The sequence below is a fragment of the Mixophyes fleayi genome, chromosome 3 (genome assembly GCF_038048845.1).
Source record: "Mixophyes fleayi isolate aMixFle1 chromosome 3, aMixFle1.hap1, whole genome shotgun sequence".
In the NCBI taxonomy this organism is placed as follows: domain Eukaryota; kingdom Metazoa; phylum Chordata; class Amphibia; order Anura; family Limnodynastidae; genus Mixophyes; species Mixophyes fleayi.
The window spans coordinates 168,796,148-168,802,986 of NC_134404.1; positions in this window are offsets into that span (position 1 = coordinate 168,796,148).

Below are 6,839 nucleotides of genomic sequence, written 5' to 3' on the forward strand. Positions count from 1 at the left end.
CAGATCTTTTTACAGTGAAATTCAGTGTTTTCAATGCATATGTGCTATTCCTATTTCTCCAAGTGTTTTGCAAATAAACAGCAATAAATTATATACCATTAGCATACCAGCCAGGCAAACACTCCTGATTAAAGAAAGAGAATTGGATCAAAGCACTAATGAGCCTTTGTGTTTGTCAATTAACAAAGTAAAACATCTAACGAAACCACATCAACATTTCATTTCAAAGTATAAACAATATTATACACATGTCTGCATGTTCATATATTAACAGACACAAATAAACAGTCATGTCCTTCCCCTGTGTTTATTAAGAATATTGTGTTTCTAACCATTAGTTGTTACAATTTTCTCAAGTTCTCTAAGAATCCTGCATTTTGTAAGCTCAGTGCTTGTCTTGTTTCCATGACAACTAGATTCTAGTTTATCATGCTCTCCCATGTGATACAATACTGAGGGGTATTGAGTGATATTGAACACTCTTTCCTTGCTTTTACAATTGCAGTCTACTTAAATTAAAGCAAAAACTACACATTTTTAGGATTATTAATGATACCTTCTTTGCTTAAAATGTGCCAGGCGTTGAATGCTGACCACCATGCCAGCAATTATGTCATTTTGATTAGACTAAAATAGAACAAATTCTTAAACACTCTTTGGAAATGGAAATACACTTGTGTGGCCCTATAAAAGCAATATATGTGGATTTGATATGGATCTTTGATACAAGACCATCATCATCATCAACATTTATTTATACAGCGCCAGCAAATTCCATAGCACTTTAGAATTGAGAATAAACAATAATAAAACAATACTGAGTAAAACATCCAGACAGAGAGGTAAGAGTCAATGCCGTATACAGTTGAATTTTGCACAGGAACCTACAACAAACTACAATTGTCCATAAATCTAAGTGGTCAGTGAAGCTATATACCCATTAGAGCATCAGAGAGTAACACATATGGTGCATGATGTTCTTCTACAGGGGCAGAAAAATCTGCACTTGAGAAAGGGAATAGACCCCCAAAATATTGTGCGCAAATGTCAACTCTCTTGACAAACAATTCCAATTCAGCAAATAACAATCTCCACTTTTACAAGCAAAGTCCCCTTCTGCAAATAATTTCTCAGTCGGCTAACATTGAAACCCTATGGAAAAAAGGGCTCCTTATGTCACCCTCCTATGAACAATGATAAAATGTTCTGCAAAAATGCCTCATCTTCTGCAAATAGCAACTCCACCCCCCTCGTTCCATCTGAAAGTAACATAACAATCTATTGATGTGAATGGCCCCAGTAAAAACAAGAGCTACACAGTGAACCATAACAAGTGAAAAGAAATATGTTGTATTTTGTATTTCTTTTCACACGTTATGGTTCACTGTAAACCTATGAGGAAGAAGTGACCACCACACTGAGATACGTGGATCGTTTCATCAGTTGAATTTAAGTAATGCTCTCTTTTCTTTATTTATGGCCTACACTGTCAACTGTAACATTGCATTGGTCCATCATTATTCCATATTGGATGTTGGATATATGTGATTACACTCAGTAGCGCAGGAGACTCTTTACCCACTATATACATAGACCAGAGAAGCAGTTAGTGAGCAACCAGGATGTTAGGATGTTGAGCCAGACAGACAGGAGATAATTATTTTCAAAAAAAGGAAGTAAACAAGAGTTGAATGTTGAAGCACTCCAGTCCCTTGTTGATATTTTATTGTTTAAACTCACAAGTTTATTGAATAATATTAAAACACTCATTAATCAGAAAGTTGTAGGCGAATTATGAATAAAAACGTAGTGAAAAGCTAATAAAAATAAGTGATTAAAATATCTATTGACCCTAGGGTGGGTCTAATGATGAATACTTTATGTCCCAATATTTAAAGCTCATGGTATGACAAACTAAATAATGTCATTTATCAGTGGCACTCTCGTTTATATCAGGTAATCGCCAACTTAGTTCATTGGGTGAGTCCAATTTGTTCAGTAGGGAAGTAGTAAACAAAATGTCATTGTTCTTGTAGGTAGGTGTCTGTCTGTCTGTGTGTGAGTGCGTGTCTATAGTAGGGAATTTAGACTGTAAGCTCCAATGGGGCAGGGACTGATGTGAATGAGTTCTCTGTACAGCGCTGCGGAATTAGTGGCGCTATATAAATAAATGATGATGATGATGATGATTATATCCCTACATTATTTAATCATTGGATCCTTGCCCATGCAAAGCAGTGTGTACCTATATTTAAAACTCTATATCATCAAGACTATAATTGTCATAAAAGAGTATAACTATGCACAGTTTTATTGGAATTATCCAACGGTAAATCTGGACCACAAAAGAATTCTGTCACACATCGCACCAGTTAGTCATTCATTCTGGTCTCTGTTCATACCTGTTTCCCTTGGTTCTCACTCCCTGCATTCAGTTGCTGGTTGGTACAGACCATGCGCACACCTGGGGGTAAATGTATTAAAGTCCGTTTTTTTCAACTCGCCGGGAATCGGCGAGTTGACAGCTAAAATTTAAAGCGGTGCTGCCTTGTAAAGGGCACTTTAAATCTTAGCTGTCAACTCGCCGATTCCCGGCGAGTTGAAAAAAACGGACTTTAATACATTTACCCCCTGGTCTTTTCAAAACTATCTGCATTCACTTGATTGGCAAATTGTCTGTCAGCACTGTATATTTAAAGCACTTGCCTCCCTACTAAGGTGCCAGATCTTCAGGTATCTTTACCTGTTAGGACGTCTCCTCCTCTGGCTCCTGTTTATTGCTTCCACCTCATTATACTTTGGATTCAGCAACCACACTGCAGATCGTTGCGCATCACCTCTGATCCTGCTCCAGGGCTTCCAGCTCATCAGGACCTCAGCACTTCACCATCCTGCAGCCTGTTGCTCTTCTGTGTACTTCTGCATCACCACCGAAGTCAAGATGCAGCAACCACTCTGCAGATTGTTGGGCATCACCTCTGATCTGCGCCAGGGCTTCCACAGCGCATCAGGACCACAGAGCTTCACCATCCTGCAGCCTGTTGCTCTCCTGTGTACTTTTGTATCACCTCTGCAGTCAAGACACTGCTGCCACTCTGCAGATTGTTGCACATCTCCTCTGATCCTTCCAGCTCATCAGGACCTCATTATCCTGCAGCCTTGCTCTTTTGTGCATACCCGACTCACCTTCTCCGCTGCCTAGACACAGCTGTCTCTTTGCAGGCCATTGTGCCTCTCCTCCGATCCTACTGCAGCTGCACCCTGTTCACCAGAAGGTCGGTGCAGCAGCATCCCATAGACTTTTGCTCTCTCTCGTTATCTAGAACTACCACTTGCCTGTTGGACCCACCTCATATCCGCATGGACATCCGTTGGACATATCCGCATTGCCACCATTATCTCCTGTCCATCTATCTAGTCTCGCTCATCGCCCCTAGAGGACCGCAAGCTGCGGTTATAGAGCCGCTAAGTCCAAAATCCCTTGCGGGGTCCCCCGGTGAAAAACTCTTCCGTTAGACTCCGTGCCTCTCTGGGGGTAGATTCCACCTGAAGAGAATTCGAGAGCCATCCTGACTCTGAATCCGTGACAAAATCCAATTCACTTTGTCAGAATAAGTATCATATATTGAATGTTAGGTATTACATATTAGATCTCCTTTTACACATAAAAGAGGTTGTGTGCATGAAAATAATTTTCTCAGATAGAATGTCCAATAGATGTTTATTTATTTTTATTTATTTTACTTATTCACATAAATGGGTCACTGAAGCATATGTATTTTATAAGATGGATACATTAACCTTATTCCTATCACTTTCCTTGTGATCCAAAAGTAAAATTAACAATCCTGTGTTGTGAGTTCATCTGCCTTCTTATATTAGTTTAGCCTGTGTAAGTTCCTGCCCTCCTAAATTCGGCAGGCCATTTACCACGGATTGTGTGTAGTTTGTTGGCAGCCCAGTTAATCTTATGTTGTCAGTCGGGGCACACATCCACTGATTAGCACATTCACACCTCGAAATACTGCTCATCCAAAAAGCCTATTGTAATCGGAGACATGGTCTATATCTGAGCTAAATATACATGGAACGATACTCGCTAGTTAGTCCCTTCCACTACCGGGTCTGACGTCATATGAAGTGAAGCACGGCCTGCTGTACGTTTCACCTGTTTGGAGACAGGAGATAATGCAAAGTAATCTGGCACTTGCCTGGTGGAATGGACAGCACACGGTAGCAGGTGGTGAGCAACCAAGATGTTAATAGCAGAAATCAGTGCCAGATAGGCCTAGGTCAGGAGTAGGAGAAATCAGCAGTTCCTTTAAACAAGCCAGAGGTCAAGGCAAGTATTGATATGAGAGTAAATAAATTTCACAAGTCAAGGTCAGATTGCAGGAGAAGACAGCAGTTCCTTTTTTACAATCCAGGTCAGATCAGGTCAGTATACAAGGTACACTAGTTCAAGCAAGAACTATCACAAGCATTGGACTGACAAGAGGAAGCGATTTATAAAGCCAGCAAAACCGATCAGAGGTTTCTGCAATATTGGCAGCAGTGATTGCACAACTAATGCTGTAAACTGAAACCAGAAGAGATGCTGCTTGCTATAATCTCAGCTACCAGCTGGATGAATGACGCATCAGCTGAGTATATGGAGAATGCCAGCAAGAGATCAGGTATGCAGCGATGCTACCGCATAGCTACACACATTAAAGCCCCAGGCATTGTTAACTGATAGAGAAGGAATGCAGAAAACAGATCAGATATGCAGATGGCATCCTATTTCTTAAGGATTTGTCAATGTTATCCTTGGTGGGTTTGCAACGACAAACCTCACCTGAGCAAGCATAACATGTGTGAACGGATTAATCACAGCAAAACCACCTGGTCTGTCTAAAAATCCTAAAATCCCCCTAGTCTCAAGGAATATGCGTATGTCAGGCATGCACTTAGGGGGATTTTCCTGTTGCCCAGAGCCCCCTCAGTCTCCTCAGCTCCTTGTAAAAGCAAATCTGTTTCACTGTCGTCCATGCATATGAATGAAGAAGAGCTGCTGTTGAACCAGGTTTGCCTCTGACTCCGCCCATATATAAGTGTAATCAGCCTGGAGTTTCCTATCTGATACTGGGGCTGCTGCTAGAAGAAGGATCTGAGTCATAAATCCAGTGTTAGTGTGCATCCTAGTGGTCTGTCCTGTAACACCTCACATGTTATCCTTACACTACTCTACAGCTACAGGTAAGTAACTTCACTTCTAGGTTTCATGAAGAAAAAAACACGATAGGGACAGAGTGGTTGTCTAGTCATTCAGTTATTTTTAGTGTACATATAATATTAAGTGTTGCTGTATATGACAGTATCATGTGTGCTTGTTGGCGTGCATGGTAATACCATGTGGTAGTGTGTGTTACTATATATAGAAGCAGTATAGTATAGTGATTTTATTCTTAGTGTATTTGGTAGTAGCATTTGGAAGTGGTGTTAGTGTGTGATCAGCAAATTACAAAACCTCTTCAGTAAAATACAATTTTCCACAATTCAGAAAAATAGAAGCTAACACTATTGCATGTTACACTGCTCTTCCTCACAAAATATTTTCCTAAATTGGAACCTCCATATGGTTAATGATACCATGTGGAGACGGCCATTGTATATGTGCGGGAAAGGTTTGTCATGGTCTTTAGAACAACGCGGGCAACGCATTTTTAACATTACTACAGTAATTTTAACACAGATTTTGCTCGCGGCTCACATTAACGTAACGTAATAGTGCACAGGCCATGTTCTTCTGCCCCTAAGTGTATAAATGAATTAGTCAACAAGTAATTTGAATGGTTGTGAACTCCATTACATATCCCTTTGATGAAATCATCATGCACACAGGATTTAGCAAATATCCCTCTCTCTATACGTGATCTGTGTGGTGTGAGGTTATGGAGGCATCCAATCACTTGTATTGCAATGTTAAACTCATAGATAGGCTGATTGTAAACATATATGATGGTGTAGTTATATGAGTGGACGCATTATGTTTTCTGTGTGATGTTGGGTCCCATAGTAAGCATGTGCAAGGAGGGAGAGGGGGAAAAGTGATGATGGTACAGGTGTAGTGATTTGGTTTGAAATGCATATAAACGGACCACAAATCTCTTCTTATGCCCCTGCCCTCCTATACACTGGTTTCACCTGATGGCAACACAGTCTCTGTGTGATCAGTAGAAATACGATTTACAAATAGCCTGGAGATGAGCATGAGAGTATTGTGTGTGTATATACTGTATGTGTGTGTGTGTGTGTGTGTGTGTGTGTGTGTGTGTTTTTTTTTAGAATCACATATATGGAAACCCACCTCTAGAAATCCCGCATTTGCCCCTGCATGTGTGACCTGGTAAGCCGATTCACACAAGCGCAGTGAAGCTGAAAGGCTAGACATGAGTTTTCAGTTCCACTTAGTTCACAAAAAAATAAAAGCATCATTTAAATAGATTAAAAAAGTAAACAAATAAAATATTTAAAAATATTGGCAATTGAAAAAATGCTTTATTCTTTATTCTAATAAGACCTGTTTTCTCTAAAATTATAATAAATATAGACTTGTTGAATCCTTATTAAATAGGATTCCCTATGATTGGGAAGCTATCACCGGCAAGGCGTGGTGGATCTTATTGCAACTGGGGGCTGTGGAGGTCAGAATTAGGGTTTTTTCGCACTATAATAAATAGACCAATTAGTTCCAGAGCTGACACTCATGGAAAGTCTTAAATCACTGCCTGATTTATCTCAAAATACAATCTCAACCAGATTTAATCAGAGTTTATGTATACCAAACAATTATGCTT